This window comes from Marmota flaviventris, chromosome 4, assembly GCF_047511675.1.
Source record: "Marmota flaviventris isolate mMarFla1 chromosome 4, mMarFla1.hap1, whole genome shotgun sequence".
Lineage (NCBI taxonomy): Eukaryota > Metazoa > Chordata > Mammalia > Rodentia > Sciuridae > Marmota > Marmota flaviventris.
In genome coordinates, this window is record NC_092501.1 from 136,908,750 (window position 1) to 136,929,061 (window position 20,312).

The following is a 20,312-nucleotide window of genomic DNA, read 5'->3' on the forward strand; positions in this document are numbered from 1 at the left end:
AGAAGCTAGAGAGTCAGAAAGATTAATGGAACATTTATCACCTGTTGGCTGTAAAACTATTTGAATTCTGAGAAAACCTTCAGTTAAAAGCAATAGGATTATAATTAATATGTGTAAGCATATCAACCTAATATGACTTTGATGTGAAGAATTATTCAACATATATTCTCAATATTAATTTTTAGGACAAAATATCTTGAAGTAGAAAGTAGGAGAAAAATGTGCAATTCCATCAATATCTCCTAGATAAATTTTTAACAAACTTCTAAAAAGCTCCTATGGAATAGGAACATTCATAGTCCTTAGAAATATTATCATTCCATTGTAAGAAAAATATAAACAAACACTTCATAAATACCCTTTGACAAAGGGATGATAAAAATTGATGAGACAACAAAACTGCATTTCCTAAACAGTACTTTCACTATTTTGAAAAAGGCCATTGTGATTTCAACTCCATAGAATCTCACCTTTACTAATGTATTTTGCCCAATTAGTTTGGACAGAGAGAACTAATGATTTCTCCTCAAAGAAAGAAAGAAGAAAGACACTAATTTTGATGATAAGAACAAAAGCAATGGCCATTTTGGGGAGACTTATCTATCACCTTCAAAAATTACATAGTTCCATTCAATGTATTAATGAGTATTAACTAAAACAAGTAAAGCCAATGTTTTGCTAGAGATAATGAAAATATAAGCATTATCTGACGATACTTTATCTTTAGGATAAAATAGCACCCATATTTAAAAATTTAAGACATATGTAATAAACATGGTATTGCATAACTTTAATCAAATGCTCAAGAAAGTCAAATTTCTCTTTCTATAAATAACTATAAATGTCAGAATTAACACTTAAGCTGTATATACATATTGCAAATATTTACAAGTGAATGTCTCTATAAGTTTATTATTTTTATATCTGGAAGGAAATTCATAATTAAATGGACTCATTTGATATCTTTGTATGTAGGCAAAGTACAGTGTTAGCACTTAAAAGTAAAAATAGAAATATATGACATTGACACTTTTGTAAGTACTCTATACTGCAATTCAAATATAAGGTTATCTCAAATTTGCATGCTTTATAATCTATTTTTATAAATGTCTCCTTTGGTTCTCTTTGAACTAGTTATCATTATCTCATTTAATACTTTTTAAAAAATGAAGCCCAAGATGTTTCATTCAGTGAGTGATAGAATTTGTATAGGAAGTCAAGGAATCTAATTAGAAAGCGGATTTTTATGTTGGTTACATTGCTGCATGAATAACACCACATTAAAATTATGGCAACATACAATCATGAGAAAGGTCATGAAGGTTAATTGCAACTTGGATGACTGACAGTTTTCACATGGAAGGGAACATATGTTGGTCCAACATAGGGGAAAAAGTTAATAGCTTATGTAAAAAATACAGAGGAAGGAAATAAGAAATATCTGAAAAGACCTTTAAAACATGGGGGATGGATAACTAGAGCACAGGAGGAGTTAAAAGTGGAACTGGATGGTTAGGTTAAAATTGGAAGAGATACAGACTGAAAGAAAGTTACAAGTGGATTTGAAGTTAAGAGGAAGAATCTGGAGCAAGTTATAAAATAACAGAAATGATACTAAGGACCAGTTATGGCATCATATTCCATGATGACTATGTGTTCACTGTCAATTAAGAAGTTGCCCCCAAAGAAAGAGATGTGGATATGTGTATCCCCAACAAAAATCCAGTTAGTAGTAGGGGTCAATTAGAACATTTTCAGCAGAAAATATATATTCACCAGAATAAGTATTCTAATCAGAAATAATATCCAATTGCTGGAAACCCTACTTATGAGCATAAAACTAGTAACTGAGACAATAAACATAGGAGGATCTAACTGGAAGAAGGCTTACAAATAATGGGTATTCTAACGGTGAAGAAATTATCTAGTAAGAATTTTTAGTAGGTTATGAACTATATTGCTGAAAGATGAAGTCAGCTGGGTAACTAAGATAAAAATAACTCAGGAAGATTAATTAGGTAGACACATTTGAAGTGGTCTAGATACAAATAGCAAACAAAATGGTTATGTGGATAAGTCAACATACAAAATTGGTAGTTATTTTGGGTTCACTCTTACTAAGGTCAGGAAGTTAGTTTCTAGTTTCAGAACTATACTCTCTCCCCATTAAAAAAATAATAATAAGTAAAACCCACAACAAAGATAAACTAGATTAGAAAATCACTAATCTCAGTATGAAGTTTAAGTTTGGCCTTCGGGACAATCATCAATATAGAGACTACGGAAAGGTGCAGTGATGCAGTTGTAATAAAGTGTGGTCAGTGAGTCCAACTGTGGGACTGACTTTATGCACTGGTTGAATTTGAAGTTCAAGTGAAAGAATTCTTAAGCTTCAAAATAACGTAAAGAACTTCCATCTCTGGCAGACTATTTCTCATGGTGGGACGTGAAAGTGATGAGTATTATAGGATTAAGAAAGAAATGAAACTCCTGGATGGGACTCAGTTTTATGTAACATTATTTTTTTTTTCCTTAGGAAGGGGCCTCTTCCAAAAGAGGAGACTATGACAGACATCTATGAATATAGGTGCTTTGAATATATTCTCTATAAATGTTAACTGAATCAAATGTAGAAACCATCATTTACTAACTACTGTTAGTGAAAGAGAAAAAACTAAGTGAGATTTTGAGGACAGGTAAAAGCATTTTTAAGAACAAGAACCCAATTATGCAAAGAAGCATGTAGTGAGCACAGAAAATGCAGATATTATCACTAGTACTGAGTTAAAAAAAAAAGGGGAAGTGAGACAGACCATGTGAACAAGTAATGACAAGTAATTATGATGTAGAAAACTAGGACATTTACTGAGAATGCAGAGTAATGATGTGGACTAGGAAGGATGAAAGAAATGGCCCACAACACTTCATGTGCCTCAGTTTAAGTGCTATGTACCTGGTAATTTTTTTTTAATTCTGTTTTTTTATAATTTATTTATTTATTTTTAATTTTTTATTGTTGGTTGTTCAAAACATTACAAATTTCTTGACATATCATATTCCACACTTTGATTCAAGTGGGTTATGAACTCCCACCTATTCTGTGTAGTCTTTACATGGTGTTGTGAAGCATTTTAAGAGACAGCACACACTAGAAAGAGTGTCTTTAGGACCCCTGCAATGCTTACACATCTCTCAGCACAACAGCCATGTCCTATGTTTTTCATTATTCTTTTACGTTTTTATTTAAATCAGAAACATGCAGTTTATTTTCTCATCCCATCACTGTGGTAGGCTCCCATCCATAAAAATTGATTTCAGTGTTACTCTTAGAGTCATTGAACTAGCTAAGGTCCAAACCTCAAAAATCAGCGAAGTAAGCAATTGTTGTCTTTCTACTCAAAGAAACAAACAAAACAAAACTGAAAAAAAAAAAAGAAATCAACATTACAATAATGTCTGAAATAACAATAATGTCTTACATTTTCATTATTGTTTCTATAAGCAATATTAGCATGCATGGGTAGTATTATTCACTATTTGGACTTGGCCTCTCAAGAACACCTATATGTTCTCTCAGAGATATTAATTTTAGAAGATTACAAATGAACTAATTTGTGAGCAGTAATTTAAAGAAACTAAAAACATTAAGTGCATGGATAAAAAAGACTTTTTTACATGTAATTAAATGATTACAGCTTACTTTCATATTACACTTGTAAATATTAGCTGAAGGGGAAAAAAAAAAAAAACACTTGAACAACTACGGAGACAGTGAGAGTTCATACATTCATTCATTTCTATAGTTCACCAAAAACTCAGCTAGCACAAACTTATGACTTTAGAATAGGGAAAAAACTGAAATCTCTGGATATGCCATAAATATCAGTGTCAGCAATCTTTTTCTGCAAAGACCTAGATATGAAATATTTTAGACTTTGTGGCCATAAGCTTCTCTCATAACCACTCACCTCTCCTTTGTGCCACTGTAATGCAAAAGCAGCCATAGATAATGCATTAAAAAATAGACAGGGCTGGATTGCAATGAAACTACTTATTTATCTCAAGGCATATGTGTATCAAATATATGCACACTCATACATATATACATTTATAGATTTTTTTAAACTTCAGGGGAAATTACTTTAGATATTTGCCCATGAGACTTTATAATTCCCAAACTGAAAAAACTGAAAAATGAAAAGCTTCCTTGTAAGATTATCACAAAGTTAATCATCAGCAAAATTTCACCTGAGTAATATGATGCTATTTACAATCTATATTCTATCTAGTGTAAATATTTGTCACCACAGGCTTGTAAATGTGTTTAATGGAGCTACATGCAACTGCCTTTAACACTATAAAACATGCCAAATACGTAACTGTAAAACACATCTGGCTTTAAGGTGCTCACTAAGGAATTTCAGGCATTTATTTTAATAACATAAATGTGGTTTAGCTTTTTAAAACTCATTAATTAATAGTACTGTCTTACATAAGATAGTCTCAAAGATTTATAAAGAATTAATATTAATTTGAATGCAATTTCAAAGTGATTTGGCATCTCATATTTCCTCATGGAAATCCATATATTCAGAAGTCAAAATCCATTTCCAAAAGGGAATCACTGACTAAATGTTTTTAAATTTTAAGTCTAGAATATTTAGATTGTTGGGGAACAAAGTTACTTGTCACTATAGTTACACAATACTCAAATATTTATCTTGACTGATTTATTGAAATAAAGTTTCTAATTTTTTTGTCATTGTGCTAGTATAGCCTAGGAATTTTGTTGATATTTTTGGAATAATGCAGGTTTAAAGTTTATAAGACTCAGATAATTCTTCTACAGAATGACTCTAAGGTAATGGTTCCTACATAGATTTTATTAGTGATAAAGTTGTAGTATGATTTGAGCTGAAAAGAATATTCTAATGATCTTACTAGCATTATTGCTAACAAAACATAAAAAGTCATAAATTCTTGCTATTCGGTTTAGCTCTTCTCATCTTCAAGTAACTTTCACTTCTGTTTGCACGTTCCTTTGAAATACTATTTTTCATTTACACACACAATAAATGAATTACAATTTCTGATTTACTTGGTATTAACAAATTTAGGGTTAGATGTCTCTCAAAAAATTTTCACTGACACAATTTATTTAAGACATTACAATTATTACTGTGCAACAGGCCTTGCTTTGAGAAAAAACCTGGAACTATGAGAAATTCAGACAACACAGTTATTGAATTGAGAGGGCTAACAGCTGGTTACTGAGATACTTCAGACAAATACATTTTGATGAAAGAATCTAGAAAAAATTGTGCTGAAAAGGAATTAAAGTAGAATACTATACTTTCAAAAACACAAAGCAATTATTTATGTTTTATTGAAGTCTACATGACATACTTTTATCTACATTAGACTCAAGTTTTCACTACAAAGGTGATTGACCTTTTCTAGACTTCCTGATTTAATCAAACAGCAAATAAAAAGGATGAAATAAGGGAAATAAGAGACATTTTCACTATCATAAATCATCTGGACTTTGCAATTCTTTTTGGGTTATATTTAATTATAGAACCAATTGTTATTCCTACATCACTCCTCTATACCTACTTTCTATCCTTCTCCCTGAGCTCCTTTAAATTCCAAAAGCCTCAATTAAACTCTAAAACTATTAACCTGTGTCTGGTTCAAAACTGATGTTGGACAAAAGACTCTGGACCCCAATAATTATCAAGACTGAAACATGTTGTTTTAAGCATGCAGGTAATTAAAAGAAATAAAGATAATCAAAAGAGGAGAAAATATGCCAAGTTTAATAAATAATTCAATTATGTGATTCGTTACATTAAAAAAAACGTGGCTCATAATGTCTTCATAATAAAAAATAATAGATTCTATAAAAGATGGATTCACCTTTTTAAGTCTAATAAGTGTATAATTTGTAGTTATATTTTCAAACTACCTAAATTTTAATATTTATTTAAATCTCAAATGAATATACTGAATAATTTAAGGTTCTCAAGTTTTAATAAACTTAAAAATGTTTTACTAGTAATAACACCTTTAAATTCTTTATTTAATGTATTCAGAAAAAAATATTGATGTTTTCTCCTTCAAATACTTAAATAAATATATCAAATAAATTGGAAATACTATGTATTCATTTAATAATAATGCATTCATAAGGTCAAAACCAAAAAGCTAAAACAATTAGTAAGTTATTTGATAATTACTGTGATAAAGGAATAAATAGCCAAAAAGAACATGGTTTTGGGTTAAAGTAAGCTTAGGTAGCAGTCAGTCAGGTGAGCCTCATTTATTTTCAAGCGTATATTCACTTTATCCCATAATTATAGGCTTATATTGCTGAAATACCACAAGAAAACAAACTAAACCTTCTCAAAAGCTTTTATCTGTGCGAAAGTAATGAATTCTCAAATTTGACCCAAGTTGAAAATTCTTTACTAACTACTCCATTTAAAGCAAAATATTAACTACAGATGAGAAATCAGTCCAGTTTTATTCATTTTTAACAATAAAATAGGTTCTTGGAAGTTTCTTCAATTTTATAATATATAATATCTCAAAAGTCACAGAAATTATCATGAACATAGAATTCAATGTAATGAATAATTTATAGAGATATATGCTGTAAACTGTACATAAAAAAAATGTATATCACTGAAATAACAGAATTATTTTGCCTAACCAGAATATCATATATCCAATTCACATCTAGCCACAATTCAGAAAGAGGTCAAAGAGACACTGTTATACACCAGAAAACTGTCTAATAATGATACAACAAATAGGTCCGTATCGAAATAAAAAAAAACTTGTAGCATAAAACATTAGATATATTTATAAACAAAAAGTAAATGGTACTTTTTACTTGACATTTCTTTGAAATACTATTTTTTATTCACACATACAAAATGGATTACAATTTCTAACTTACTTGGTATAAACAAGTTTAGGGTTGGATGTCTCTCAAAACATTTTCACTGTTATGATTTATTTTAAACACTACAATTAATAATCTGCAATAGACACTGCTTTGAAAAAAAACCTGGAACTATGAGAAATTCAGACAACACAGTTGTTGAATTGAGAGAGCTAACAGCCAGTTATAGAGATACTTCATACAAATACATACTGATGAAAGAATCTAGAAGAATTTTTAATGAAAAAATTTAAATAGAATACTATACTTTCAAAGAACATAAAGTGATTATTTTTGTTTATCATAGGAACTGAGAAACCTAAAAATACCATCAAATAAATTGCTATAAAATGCCTATTTTTAAAAAGGGAGGGTCTAGTCATTTCTAGGAATTAAAAGCATTCAATAATTCAGTTCTAAAATCAGTACTATATTCTCACTATAGGGCAGAGCACAAATACGAAACAGATATGTTCCACATGCTAGAGAAGCCTGAATTCTAATGGAGGACCCACACAGACAACTTGATCAGTTTTAAGTGAGGAGACCAAGAATCATCTCAGAAACATTTTAGAAGTCTGCTTGGCAAGCAAGAATGCCATTAAAGTAATTCCAACTGTGATTATAAGAAAATGGTAGAATCAAAATATTCCAATAGGAATTATTTAACTTTAAGTACAATTATTCATTTCTAGGGAAAAAGTGACCTAGGAATCATTTCAAGATCAGCAGTTACAAATTATATGATTTATTTTATAAAACAGAATCTCCTTTAAATTCCCGTAAATGCCAGAGAAATATTCCTACTTCTCCTGAGTATCCTTAGCCCCCAAAACCTCTCTATGACAAAACAAGTAGAAAACATATTTAATGTGATTTTCAATAATTTTCTAGTTAAATGTTTCATTGTCCTGTTGTTGAAATTACCTGTACATTTTTAAGTGATTTTAAAGTTTAAATAATCATGTTTAATGAGAAAAATTGCTTTGGTTGGATTAATGTAATTAGAACAACCAAATGGAGTGCAGAGAATATTTTAGGCATGGAAATGTGTTTCATTACCACAGTCATATGAGGGAGTATGAAAACAATCTTCTAACAGTTATAATTGTTCTAAACTGTAACTTTCATAGAACCTATTCTTCACAATAGAGTTTATATTTATTTCCACTCAATTGAAAGAATTCTGATGGATAGATGGACACTGGGCAAAACAGATTAAAAGGATCAATTCAACCTGGAGGGATGATGTACATACAACAAAACAAAACAATAAACAACCAAAGTAGAAATAAGCTACACATGAAAATGACAATGACCTAAAAGCAGAAATATGCGAGGAAAGCTTAGATCTGTGGGAAAACTCCAAGAGCTCACATCTCTATATACCTATGGGTTTAAAAATAGTTGAAAGGAGGGGCTGGGGATGTGGCTCAAGTGGTAGCGTGCTCTCCTCGCATGCATGAGGCACTGGGTTTGATTCTCAGTACCACATAAAAATAAAATAAAAGATATGGTGTCCACCTAAAACTAAAAAATAAATATTAAAAAAGTAGTTGAAAGGAAAATCATATTACATGATCAAAATCTAATCAGGTATGAAACAATTTCCACACTCTTGGCTAATATTATCTTGTCAGGATGAAAATTTTTAAAAAGATACAATTAATTTTTTCCAGTAATAGGACCAGAAGCAAAGTTAGTTTATAAAACTCTCAGGCATATGCATGAACTGGGATTCATCTATAGGAAAAATATCAGGTGCCATGAGGTATAGTAATCAGTTACAGAAAACCAAAGAGACTCACTTTGTAAATACAAAGATTTCTGTGGGGAAAGGTACCACAGAAAGGGGAAACATTAAGCTAAATGAGCAAAGACTACAGCAATGGAAAAATTTTTTTCCAAATTAAAAATGTTAGTCTAATGAATTATGAACTACTAAATTCTATAACAAAAAAATTTCGGATAGAAAAATGCCAGAGAAATATTCCTGCACTGAGTAAACTATATGTGAAGAACTTGTTGCACTCATCTCTGAGTGCCAGAGACAATTTAAACACCAAAATATTTGAAGAATGGTAGTAAAACCTCAAAAGATTAAAATCAGTATATATACTATATTTGTGAAGCACTTCACATTTAGTTACACATATTTCTCAATGTATTTTATAACCTAAAATTTTTGAAAAGACAGAAATAAAACTACTAGTTCATGGTGGTTTAGGATATATTGAATTCAATTGTACCAGACTTTTTATAGCTAACTAGTGGTCATTATTTTTGGAATTGATTTTTCATGAACATGAGTTTAATTTAAACTACACCCCCATTCATACACCCACACACCCACACACCTCTTGCCCCCACACATGCAAGCACAAAATCTCTAAGAAAACATATTCAATGTATTTGAAAAATTAGAGAATATTTATTTACTAAAATTGGCCTTTAAAATCAACTGAACCCACACATAATGGGCAAATGAGCATCAAGGATCCAGACAGTGGAAGCAGCTACTTTAGGAAATGTCTGTTCTCTTGGCTTATATTTTTCAGGCTTTTTTAGCAAGAGTTAGTCCTGACATTTTATTTCTCTTGTGATCCAGGGTCCACCTAAGTTGTGGCAATTCCACCTACTTAAGGAGCCTCTGTAATGTGGAAAATCGTGTTTTGATACCTGCGAAGGACAGATGGGAGATTGATGGCCAAAGTCGACATGCCCTGGGTCTGACCCTCATGGTTTGAAACTAGAGAGCAAGACATGATATATCTGAGCAGCAAAAATCAAGGACCCCTCTCCCCCAAAATCTGCCTGTATTCATTCTATGTAGCTGCATTGCTCTTTAAAATTCAATTTAGGTGGAAGTTACTAATCATCAGAATATTAGTGATAAACCAGTTAGTTCTTACATTCCCTCAGAATATTTGGGTTTATCCTAAGCACTTAGAACCAGGTAATTTTATTAGCATTCTAGAATTTTTTATAATTGGATGTCATTTTTAATTAAGTTCAAGAAATTCTGGACTGAACCTTAAAATATTTGATTTAGTAGGTATTTTGTAGCTTCTACAAACTAGCTGTGTAAATTTGGGCCAAGACTCTTACCTTTGTTGACACTAAACTTCTTTGCAGGTAAACAGTAAATTTTTTAAAACTTTAAAAAATTAGTCCATAGCAATATATTTTACATCATGATTTAGCATAGAAATGTTTTCCAAAATAGTAATTAATTCCTATACTGTGACACTGTTCTATGATATGCTATGGCATAGCACACCATTAAAAAAAATACTAGTCAAAGCCTGCTTCACCATACCAAAAGTGAGTCACAATCTGTGGTCTGAAAACCAAATCAATAAAGCTGGCCCAGGTCCTCTTTTCGTTTGGCCTATGAGCTAAGAAGTTTTTACATTTTGAAATGGTTATGGAAAAAAGAAAAAAAAATCATGATACTTGAATGTTACAGAATATTCAATTTCAGTGTTCATTACATTTTACTGGAACATAGCCACACTCATTCCTTTACCTACTGTCTATGGCTGTGTCCACACTACAATGGCAAAATTGAGTAGTTAAGATAGAGATCATACAGTTGCAAAGTATGAGGTACTTACGTTTTGGCCCATTATAAAAGTTTGCCAACCCCCATGACTCAAGTACATATAGTTCTTTCTGGCTTGAAAATACACAGTTCTGTGTCCTTCCTTCAGTCTAACCAAGTTAAACTGGTACCAAAGAGAAGAAACACCATGGCAGGAAGAAAATATGAAAAGGTACAAGTTCTTAGGTACTTAGGATCATCTTTCTATTTCATTCTGGATTTAAAAACAAGAATAGAAACTGATTAAGCACAGTCTCAGTATTTGGTGGAAGTATAAAGATGAAAATCATTTGTAGAATATGTCCCTGTAAGTTGTGGGGTGTCATCTTACAGTACTAAACTGTTTTCAGCTTTTTCATGGCCATTAAAGGCCAATAATTGTTTTAGTGGAGATTAGTTTTGAGCACTAAAAGGCCAGTGACATTTATCGTATTGATACCTACAGTAAAGCCATTTTTTTTTCACTTTTAGATATCTAAAGTACAAATTGTTTTTCAACTCTTTTCCTTCCCTTCTTTACATTTAAGCTCTTTTAATCAGTGTATTTGTAAAATAAAATCTTATTAGTTCTTTCTGCCCTCAAACTATACCCCTACTTAACACTTGCTACATAAACTGATAGACTGTTTCTTAATCATAACTGATTTTGTTCCTCCCTGTTCAAAATTCTTTCAAGAATGACTAGGAGCTAGTTTTTGTTTTCTCTGGAATACATTTATAAACTCACTGCCCCTGCCTTTTCTACCCTCATTTGTATATGCTGTTTTTCCATAATTTTCAATAATAACCAGTAAGAACTCTCCTGGTTCTACTGCCTAAACTTCCCTGCATACCTGGTTTATATGCCATAATTAGACCAACATGTTGTCTACCTTGTTTTTATTTCTGGCTTGTGTAATTTCTGAACACAAAGAATATGTCCTCCTCTGAAAAGTTGTTTTTTAATTTTTAAAATTTATTATTATTATTTTGCAATGTTGGGGATGAAATCCAGGGACTCACACCCACTAGGGAAGTGCTCTGTCCCTGAGCTACTACACACTCAGTCTTCTAGTAGTCTTTGCTTTAAAAAATAGTTCTTTAAATTTAATTTTCATACATTAAAATTTACTTTTTCCTATATTAAAATATGCTTATTAAAAGGGATGAAAATGAATATAAAAATTATTGATGCACAAGACAAGGTTATAGGTAAAATCTGACTATTTTCCAGACTTTGTACAAGTCTATGTTGTTTTTTTAACAGAACTCAGATCATTCCTAGTTTGTTTTTACTTTTTAAATTGTGGTACAATACATATAACTCAAAAGTTACTATGTGAACCATTTTTAAATATATGTGTCACTACTCTATACGGTTGTATAACCATCACCACTATTCATCTTCATAACTTTCTTCTTATAAAATTGAAACTCTATACTCATTAAATAAAAATTCCCTATACTCCATGCTTCTTACCTACTGGCAATAACCATTCTACTTTCTATCCTTCTATTTTTATTACCTTAAGTATCTCATATAAGCAGAATCATGCACTGTTTATCTTTTTGTGATTGGCTTATTTGACTTAGCATACTTCCTTCAGGTTCACTGATGTTTTATCATTAATCAGTATTTCCCTCTTTTAAGATTGAATCATATTTCATTGTATTTATATACCACATTTTGCTACTTCATTCACCCACCAATGAATTCTTCACTCATTTTTCATTTGTTTTTTGTTTTGCCTTTGTCAGACATTTAATATTCAAATATTTTCCCCCCTCTTGGTGGATTGTTTCTTTATTCTGTTGATATTTTCTTTTGATCTACAAAAATTTTAAATCTTCATAAAATCCTATTTGTCTACTTTTTTCTTTTAGTGTCTGTGATTACTGTAGCTTTTATAAAATTATTTTCGTAATTTTTGTTTGCAGAGGGACCATGATCACAAATCCACAAACCATGTGGAGATGGGGGAGTCAAAGAGCAGTCTTTCAGCTATGGGTATGGGCAGGTATAGCCCCCAAGTGAGGGAGGAGTACTTGGCAGATAGGCAGCGAGCTACAGAAAAAGGAAAACCACAAAGCAGGGGTACTGGGGGCTGCTGCCCATTCCATCTCAACCTTGCTAGCACCCAAACGGACAACCCTAACATAAGTAGCCCAGAATCTTCTCAAAGGCAGAGTAGGTTGCTTGATGGCCTTCGCTAGGGGGCCATGTTGCTGCCCAGTCTTCTATGAGCAGAAACAGTTCAATTCAGGAGCCAGGAGTTCCCTTGGTGGAGCCTGACACAGCCCCTCACTGCTTACACAGAAGCCAAAGGTTTCCTTGGAATCACAGACCAAGTAGAGGACTCTGTTCTCATCCTCCCACTATGCACAGATGTATGAGGTGGGGGTGACACACTCACCATACTGTGTTGATTCACCAACAGGAAAAAGGCCTATGTGGGGTTCAGCTGCAGGCACCAATAGATGATCTTGAAAAAATGGCTCATGTTGACATGGTCCAGGACAAGGACCTTGGTCTTATTTAGGATGGGCAGCTGCTTCTCACATTTATAGCACTTGATCACCAGGATCTTTCTGCGGTGCTGGACATAGATCGTCAGCTGTACCTTCTTAAAGAGGTCAGAGAAGCTCTGCAGTTCCCTGAAGGGCTCATTTGATTGCATCACTAGGTCAGGCAAGGCAGAGCACAGCCAGGGATACCAGGAATGGCTAGGGGATGTGGATGTAGTTCAGGATTTCCAGGTCCTGGGGCTCATGCCTATTGTAACTTTATAGTTAAGTTTTGGAATCAGAAAACGTAAGCCCTCCAGATTTTTTTTTTTTTTAAGATGTTTTGGCTACTCTAAGCCCCTTGAGATTTCAAATAAATTTATAACTACTTTTTCTATTGCTGCATAAAATACACTGAGATATTGATAGAGATAGAAATGAATCTGTAGACTGTTTGGGGTAGTACACTGTAACAACATTAAGTTGTTACAATGGGATATCTTTCCAAATATTTACCTTCTTAATTTGTCAGCAAAGATTTGTCAGAATATTTTGTTCAAGTCATATTTTTTTTACTTAATGTGTAAAGCTTTGAAAATAAACAGACATTGATTTATTTAACACCACCATAATGAGAACACAGAATAGTTCCATCAACTCACGAGATCTTTAGTACTATTCCCTTGTAGTGAGGTCTTTATTCTCACACAAATCCCTTGATACCACTTGGCTATCTCCATTGCTATACTTTGACCTTTTTGAGAAATATAAACAAATAGAAATAGTTATCTCTTTGAAGTAAGACTTCTTAAAATATCCTTCAAAAGCATCCAAATACTCAGTTTAAAGGACATTTGCATTTTTTCAGTTATTAGCTATCATAAACATAAATGTTAGGAACACTCATTTACAGATTTTTTAGTGTGTAAAGAGAAGTTCTCACGTCTCTATGTAAAATACCCAGGAATGAGATTACTAAGTTATATAATAAATGTTTGTTAAGAAACTCTCAAACCAAACCACTCTCCTCAATGAACACCATTTACATTCACAAAACCATGAGCAGTCTGAATGAAATTGCAAATTGCTCCATATTCTCTCCAGCAGTTATTATTGCCAGTATTTTTCATTTTAACAATTTTCATTTTTGTAGTGATATGTCATTGTTGCATTTACCCAATCACTAATGATTTTGACTATCTTTTAAATGTGCTTTTTTGGCTTCTGGTTAAGCCTCTGTTCAAGTCACTTTTAAATGATTTGCTGCTTGCTTATTGTTTATCTCTTTTGAGAGTTTCTCTTTATTAATAGTTTGAACAGTTCAGTTATGAGGTTCCATAGTATTTTCATTTGCTTTCTACTTGGGGTTGGCTGAATTTCAAAGATCATAGGATTTACAGTTTTCAAAACATTTGGCTATTATTTCTTCTCTCTTCTACACACACACACACACACACACACACACACACACAAAGAGAGCATGAACTATAAATCCATCTCTATCTATCTAGTACTAACCCTCTTTTTCTTGGATTACAACCCATCTATGTTAGAGTACTTGACTTACCTTACAGGTTCTTATGGTCCTGCTGTCTTTATTTATTTAGCATTTTTAAGTCATCTTCAATTTTCCAAAAAATTGATGTATTTACAAAAAATTGATGACTAAAGAAGATGTATTCTGCATCTTCACGTTCACTTTCATTTTCTTAATCATTAAATATGCTGGTAAACCCACCAAATGAATTTTCATGTCAGATTTCTGTTTGTCATTATTTATCACTTTCCAGGGTTCCACTTCTTTTCTTTTTTTTTTCTATTGTCTACTCATCTTTGCACTGAGTTTATCTTATTCTTTAAATACTGAAACATCTTTATAATAACTGACTTCTTTGTCTTTTAAACCCCCATCCCTGTAATTTCTGCAAAACTTTAATCAACCGATTTTCCTTTGAGTTATGTGCTAAATTTTACTGCCATGTTATCTCATGTCTAACAGTTTTGTTTGGAATGTAGGCACTATGAATGATACACTGGTAAATATTTTGCTATTTCCTTAAAATGTGATAGTCTCTGCCGTCACAGTTAAGTTATACGTCAAACAATTTGATACTTTTAAGGCCTATTTTGAAATTTTTTTTTTCTCCTTAGAATCTAGACCAAGAATGGATCTAGAGTTTCTTTTAGAAGTAATTTAACCCTACTACTAAGGTCATTCTTCTGGGTTTCCTATTCATTGTCCCAAATAACCAATAAAAATTGCACACACTGGCTAGGCAAAACTAGAATACCACTTATGACTTGGTGAGCTCTGGAAACTGTTCATGTAAGGCACCTAATCAGATATTATATACTTTTATGGAGGTTGTCTCTCTATATGTGCTCCTTCAAAGATTCAAGTTTCAAAGAACTATATATAGATTTCTAGAGCTATTTTGCTGTGCAGCTGCTTCCTCTACAAAATTTATTCTACAGTTTTCTGTATTCTGATTAGTCTCCTCAACTTAGCAACATTGCTATAATTTTAGATTCCTTCTTTAAAAAAAAAAAAACACCACAATCTAAATATGACTCCAGAAAAATGCCAGAGAAAATATGGGGCCCAACTCAATTATTTTGATTTCTTCTGTACTCCCAGTTATCTCAGACCAGTTGTAAAATGTACAAAAACTGTTAATTCATGTATATTGTCCAGTTTTCTAGTAGGTACAACTGAAAGTAAATACATTCCCTGTTATCCCACCATGAGGAAAAACAGTTATCACAGTAATGAAGTCTTTTAGAATTTTCCTTGAACATGTTATACCAGTGAATCTTTTTTCCTTACCTGACAATATCTTACACAGGATCTTCCTTATATTCAACTTATACTACTAAACAAACCTTGACCTTGACTAAAGACTCTGACTTTTATTTTATGGAGTTTAGTTTGATCTCCCCATCTTTTTTTTTAAAAAAAAATTCCACATTATTATTGGTAAATTATAATTATACCTAATAGAGGGATTTGTTGTTACATATTTGTACACACATACAAGGAAACAATTTAATTAATATCATTCCCCAATAAGGTCTACCCACCTTTGAAAGCACTTAGAAAAAAATATAGGATCTTAAATAGTTATAGTAAAATTCTTAAAGGTATACAACAACTATGTAAAAGCTATTCAAACACATTCTGATATTTACATTACATTATAATATTTGTATGTATTTAACCACACTCAGTGGTTAAAACACTGATTATCAATGTTGAGTTAGCTGGTATAGCTAATCACTTAAGAGTCTTTCCCAGCTAGTTGATTCTTCTAATCTTCTTTAAGACAGTCCTGAAGCATTATTTCTTTCATTATAATTATGTTATCCTATGAAATCTTAATATTTTGACAACCCAAATAAGGTACCTATTCAGTACCTATTTGAAAATTATGAGACATTTTGATAAAATGTCATTTAATTATCATATTTGTAATATTTCAAATTATGATATGTTAAGACATTAACAGAAAAATAAAACTTTTAAATTACACATAAACACTTTATTTGTTGGGATAAAAATAGTCAATTTTAAATTGCTATTTTTTCCATGAGACTTAGCTAAATATATAGAGTTTTTTTTTTCCCTAACATGAAAATGCATCTATTATTTGAAATTTTTGGTGTGTTTACAAAACATCAATGTGTAGTATAAAATTTTCTTAAAATGGTATTGATCATCTTCATAAATAACAAATAATTCTAGGAATTATAGATGTATACTCTGCTTTTGTCGAAATTATCCAAAGAATGGAAAATGGTTCCTTGCTGTTGCTTAAAAAAATTTATCAAAAGAGGTAGTTAAGAGTAGAAACAAGAATGCTTCTGCAGTTCATGCCGCTGTCTTAAGGAACACAGAATTTAATTTTAAATGGTTGGGAGATTATAGCAGTTAAGTTTGATCATCAAATGAAATTCATGTTTCTCAATAGTTTCAAGAACAACAAGCATTCAGGATACCATGTAATAAATAAAATAGAGCAGAATAACTGTGATAGCCATGTTGTAAGGAACATATTTTCAGTGCTTACTATGGAAAGGAACAACTAACACCATAATAAATTTTCTGGATACATCATTATACAGCATAATACCAATAAACAATTAAACAAAACAAAATAACAATACTATCATTATTACTTAAGTTTTTTTTTTTTTTCTTTTTGGATGATGATATTACCTTTTACTCTCACCTGGGATTAGCAAACTTTGGCCTATGGGCCAAATCCATCTTGCAGATTGTTTTTGTATGACCACTAAATTAAGAACAGCTTTTAGATTTTGGAAGAGTTGTAAGATATAAAGCAACATATATCAAAAAAAAAAAAAAAGGAGGGGTTGGTGTTGTGGCTCAGCAATAGAGCACTCGCTTAGCACATTCAAGGCCCTGGGTTCAATTTTCAGCACCACATAAAAATAAATAAATAAAATAAAGGTATTATGTCCAACTACAACTAAAAATATAAATATAAAAAAGAGAATATATTGCAAAGACTGTTGTCTACAATCAATCTTTAAAGAAAAAACTAACCAACTCAATTTAGATTATTTCTGGATTTATGAAAGATAAGAACAAAGATAAATTCTAAATTCAGTACAATGAAAGTATGCATTGCATGCAAAGTTCATTGTAAATAAAATGCTAAATACAAAAAAAAACCACAAAAATCTTTTGTGTAAAAGTTGATCATAATTCCATATTTTCAGATATGGAACTCATGAATACAGTTTGTCTAACTTACTGATATTAGAATGTAAATAAATTATTCATTAATGCAAACAACACCTGAGATTTTTCTTTTACATGATACACTTCATTCAATTTTGCGGAGAGTGGGGGGATACTGAGGATTGAATTCAGGGGCACTTTAAAAATCATGTACATTATAAACAGTCAAGTTTGTGTAAAAATTGATATTGTAACCACACAATTATTTTTAACTATCAAATAATCAAGAACCATTACCATAGCATTCACTTCCAATATTACTCTTAAATAACATAAATTTCAACAGAACATTTAATAAAAGTTGACTATTTTAACTTGTCATCTCCCAGAAGCGGTACATAAATTAATCATGTATGAATCATTTTAAAAACATTTGAAAATACTGTTAGTGTGACAAAACAGTGTTTTTCCATCAATAGTATTTAATGAAAATGAGACTAAGAAATCCTAAGTGTTCAAACATAGCTTAGTATTTGCTACTAGAATTCTGTCAAATTGGTATGTTCCTTCTAAAGTTTTTTTCAGCCTATCATTGTTCTTTTTAATATGGTATCTGATTCTTTTCTCTTGTACTCTATTTATTAAGTGATAACACATGAAATTTAATATGGTGAAAATAAAAATGATGTTACATAACAGTCCATAGTTATGTTAATAAAGACAGTATTTAGGAGGACAAAATACATGTTGTTTTAGATTTTGGTAATAGTAGACTGTACCTTTTATTACCGAGACCAAAACCAAAACAAGATGAATAATATTTATTATATGATGATTTAACATAATATTACTTTTAAATAAAATCACATTTGCTCTTTCTTTTTGCTTTTATGTTCAGGAATAATAGGTAACAACTGTACTTAAAACTGTACTTAAAACTTGGAATGGGAATCACCATTTTACCCAGCTATCTCACACCTTGGTCTATACCCAAAGTACTTAAAAATAGCATACTACAGTGACAAGCCACATCAATGTTTATAGCAGCATAATTCACTATAGCCAAACTGTGGAACTATCCCAGAAATAATTTTATATTGTAATTTCTATTCAAAAAATGTTACTTATGTTAAACTCAACCCTATAGAGAAAAACAAATTTAACCTAATTTTATATTCCCAAAATTTAAATATTTTACAATATATAAAAATAAAAACAGAATATTCAAGGCATCCAGTTCATAGATCTTTCTTACTGATTTGAAATTCTGAATATAATAGTGAAATAGCACAATTTTTAAAAATAATGAGATATATCTGCCATGTCAATTTTAAATCTTTTTAAATTTCAGTATTAGAATTTGAACTCAAAGTTGTATTTAATAATTATGAGCAAGAACAACAATACAAAAACAGGTAAACTATTACTTTTTATCTTGAAAAAATAATTATAATAATAGAAGAAAACTGTAAGGTATATATTAATACTGTTTCATATTAATACTGTTAAAACTACAAATATCATGTATATACTGTACCATTAGTTATCCAGTATTAGGTTCAATATATATTTAGATTATTTTCAATTTGTCCTTGGACTATCATTATTGTTACAAGCATTTTATGTCTATATCTGTTTGTGTACACATTCAAAGATTACTCTATGATATTATTTCTAAGAATGAAATTGCTGAGTACCTTAACAAATTCAATTTTATAAGATACTATAATTACTCCTCAATGTTGTTGTATCAACTTGTACTCCCAGTAGAAGATTCCATACCCTTACTAATTGGCAGATTTTAAACACAAATTTTGTTCTAAATGGACAGGAGTAAAATTATTTTCTTTTAGTGTTAATTTCTTATATCTGATTGTAAGAGTATGTACTTTATTTTTTTTTTACTGAACACTTGTATTTTTTTACTGAATACCTGTATTTTCCTCATCTGCAAGTTAGCAGTTTTGATTTTTGCCCATTTTTTTCTATGAAATTGTGTTTTATTATTGATTGGTAGGAGTTTTTATGTGATTTAAATGTCAACATTTTTTTGATTATCAGTGTTATAAAGAATCCCTCCATGTGTATGAGTGAGCTTTGCACTTTAATTAAAATTATGCTAAAATAAATATAACCAAAAACATAACTGTAACTATTTTAAGTATAGAGTATAGTTTTAAGCATATTTATATTATTCTGCAATCTCCAAAAATTTTTCATCTGGCAAAACTGAAATTTATTTTATTTTTTTTTTCTCTCTTTTTTTTAATTTTTTATTGTGGGTTGTTCAAAACATTACAAATTTCTTGACATATCATATTCCACACTTTGATTCAAGTGGGTTATGAACTCCCATTTTTACCCCGTATACAGATTGCAGAATCACATCAGTTACACATCCATTGATTTACATATTGCCATACTAGTGTCTGTTGTGCTCCACTGCCTTTCCCATCCTCCACCCTCCCCCCTCCCCACCTCTCCCCTCCCCTCCCCTCCTCTCTCTCTACCCCCTCCACTGTATAACTCTGAGGATCTCCTTCCATTACCATGCAATTTCCCTTCTCTCT

At 31.1% G+C, this 20,312-nt stretch overlaps 1 protein-coding gene and 1 pseudogene across 4 annotated transcripts in view; both read right to left on the reverse strand.

The window, feature by feature from the left end:
* Nbea (neurobeachin) overlaps positions 1-20,312 on the reverse strand; it is a 639,704-nt gene that overhangs the window by 350,153 nt on the left and 269,239 nt on the right. The window lies entirely within an intron of this gene.
* LOC114087257 (microtubule-associated protein 1 light chain 3 alpha pseudogene) lies at positions 12,771-13,210 on the reverse strand (annotated as a pseudogene).